This window comes from Lathyrus oleraceus, chromosome 5, assembly GCF_024323335.1.
Source record: "Lathyrus oleraceus cultivar Zhongwan6 chromosome 5, CAAS_Psat_ZW6_1.0, whole genome shotgun sequence".
In the NCBI taxonomy this organism is placed as follows: domain Eukaryota; kingdom Viridiplantae; phylum Streptophyta; class Magnoliopsida; order Fabales; family Fabaceae; genus Lathyrus; species Lathyrus oleraceus.
The window spans coordinates 292,136,528-292,140,102 of record NC_066583.1 but is presented as its reverse complement, the minus strand read 5'-3'; positions in this window follow the sequence as shown (position 1 = coordinate 292,140,102).

Below are 3,575 nucleotides of genomic sequence, written 5' to 3'. Positions count from 1 at the left end.
TATTGCCCTAACAAAATAAAAACGTATATTGAGATCAATCTGACAGACATAATTAAATATACAAATACACACGAATATTTAGGGGAATTTCACTTACACGTCAACCGTCTTCTTCATACTCGGATATTTACTCCAATCACCCGGTAACGAATCGAGATAATACACCATTAGTCTCGAAAGGTCCATAGCAACCAACACCCGGTGACCACTGTAAAATAAAACAAAAATTTAGATGCATGAAAATTTTCTACGTAAAAGATATACATAGATTAGAATGAAATTATTAGAAGAAAATCTAACCCGTTGCCAGAATTAAACGGTAAAAAATACAAACTGGGTGTAGTATTATCGCCGGCCACCATGAATCTATCGACTAGTTCATTCATTACGGATGTTGGATTTTTCGTTATAAACGTTGTGTTGATACGGGAAGCAGCAATAAAATTGAATCGGTTACATAATTCAGTTCCCCGCATCAATGTGTCATACATATACCTAAAATAGAAACATAATAAACATTAGACTACTCATTGAAATGTGTAAATAAATTGTTCAACTAAGTAAATAATAGATTGATCAGAGTACCATATGTATGTATGAATGACAGCGATGCCCAATTCTTCGTGTTCAAAAAGTTGTTGCATGTCCTCCTTTGCAATTAATTCGGAATGAGCAATTCCGAAAACACCTCCATCCATATTTACACTACGGATGGCGCCGTGCATAATATCTGACTCTTCCACCATTTTCTCAAGACGCATCATAATTTGAGATTTTGTCCCGGACGTCGTTGGAATTTCCTTACTAGCTTTGTCCAACATTTGACCGGGAACCTAAAAATATAAATTAAATCATGACTTTTTGTGATGCAACAGAATCGTTGTGCATATAATTCAATGGGTATATATATTTGTACCTCTTTTTGAGATTTAGGATTTGTTTTTGTCCCGGACTTCGTTGGAATATCCTTACCATCTTTTTTCAACATTCGACCGGGAACCTAAAAATTCATATAAATTAAATCATGACTTTTTGTGATGCAACAGAATCGTTGCGTATATAATTCAATGGGTATATATATTTGTACCTCTTTTTGAGATGCAACCGACTCGATGCGTCTTGAAATCCCTTTACCAGCTTTATGTGTGGGTCTTGTAGGAGTCTAACATTACCATGTAATAAGGATTGATTAAATATCATAACTGTAGCTGAATTGAAATGTGAATACTAAATATTCATAATCATTTAGAACATATATACCTCGGCATCTGGGAAAATTAGATCTGACGGCCATCCAACAAAGGATCCAACTGCATCTCGCATCAACGTTGTCTCTGAAACAACGTCAGGTAATGGTAGAAGCGCGTCCGTATCTAATACAAGGTCAACCGAAACTTTCATATATCCCACCGGGAGGGGATTATGGTGAAGTAATTCACCCGAAGTGTTGTGCACTTTTCCCTTGCCAACTATGCGATAAGTTGGTGAGATAGATACAGCTGACAAGGTGTAATGCCCTAAACCAATAATAAATATGTTATTGTTAACGTGTATATGTGTCAAGTAAAAAAGTGCTATTTTAATTTCATAATAACATATATAATTACCTCGAGAAATTTCGGTTGACAATTGATACTAGCTCGGTCACTAGTATCGTTTGCCTCGGAACCGCGCATTTCCTCTCTATACCTTGCATTCTCCTTTTGCAGTTCGAGTACTTGTGCCCTTAACTCCGCCAAGGTCTCCATCACCTCTTTGTTGGTAGGATTTTTTGTTTTTGGTTTTTTATAAAATGACGACGGAGTCACACCAAAACCCTTACCCCTCACACGACCGGAATACTCAGGAACATTTAGTACTCGACTAAGTAGGCTCCTGCAATCTTGGACCTCGGTTGAAGGTAAGGTTTGGGATAAAGTCTCCTGAAATATTATTAGAGGAGATTAAAAATGAATTATATGTCTAACAAAATTTTTGATATAATTAAATAAATAATGTTATATATACTTACACATTCGTCATAAACATTTTGAACCGCTTCAACGACAGCCCCATCCTTCCCAACCCGAGCAGCCTTCCACAATACGTGCTCCGGAAGAGATGTTGCGTCACTTTTCTCCTCGGCTAGCTACACATTGAATCAGATTATAAGATCATCAACTATAACATATTGTGACAATGTATAAGCGCATAGCATTTGAATATACTCACAATTCTTTGTTGTAACCGTGCATATCCCGTACGCCCTTTTTGGTACGGATACGCGGGTTTTGATGCCCTTTTCCGATTTTTGTCGCTTACTTCCTAGATAAAAAAGTTTAAGGCATATCAGAACCAAGTAACTTAACAATTGTATAATACCATAACTAATAGACATTACATGGAATTTTTCGTTTCTTCGTTTGGCGACAAAGTTATCCCATTCTTCGGCTGAAATAATCTTCGCATACTTCATTGGCCGTTCTGCTTCAACAAATTTTCCTTCCTCATCCTTGAGAAATTTGTTGGACAAAAAGGATCGAAATCCTCGGAGTCTTTTTCCGGCCAATTGAATACAATATTTTTGCCGGCTTTCATCGATGTGAAAGGATCTCTAAAAAACATACACATGGAGTGTGTTATTATAAGTAATATTATAACAATATATGGTCAACAAATAGTCAACAAAAAAAACATATAACAATATATGGTAAGTACCTGTATCTCGGACCATATTTTTTCTTTGTCAACCTTCAATTCCGGACTTCTCCAATTATCACATGTAATCGGAATATGTTGTCGAACAAGGAAACCAATGTAACTTGCCAACATTGAACCGTTAGGCTCAATTAGTTGGTCTTCAGCACTCCAATGTACTTCGAATTTTTCACCCTTGTCTCTTGCACGAATGATTGACTTCATAACAGTCAATCCTCGTTTGATTTCATTTTCAACATTGTTACGTGATCCACTCGCGTCATGGGTATCGTCTTGGTTACTAGCCATTTTATCTGTAATATAGAAATGATTCAATAAGACCCAAGTAAGACAATGACCATATTCGTGAAGCTACACAAAAAACACATTCATATACCTTCCATTTCTCTCATGTTACAACAATCTAAACTCTCTCTTTTTTTCATCATTATTGAATACAAACTCACACACACCTACTGCATACAAAAGACCAATGCAAACTTATGGTGTTTGAAACATGAACAAACTTGCATCCATAATCATCAAACTTCCAAGCACAAGCTCAAACACACTCCAAATGACATCAGTTTTCAATCAGAAATAAAAAACCTTACATAACCATACAACATACAACATTCAGTGATCAAAACCATACACACAAAAATAACAAAAAATGATTCTCAAACAGGGTGCTCATGAACACCATATAGTGCTCGTTTGCCCTAAACAACATTAATCAACATAATGCACAAAATGTAAAACTCAGTTTAGAAAATGCCCTAATCAAACACCTGAAAATACAAACTATTGAGAGAAATACCTTTTTAGCGACGGTGGACGCAGATAACTCAGTGAACGTGAACGCAGCAGCAGAAAAAGGCGACGGCGACGACGACGGT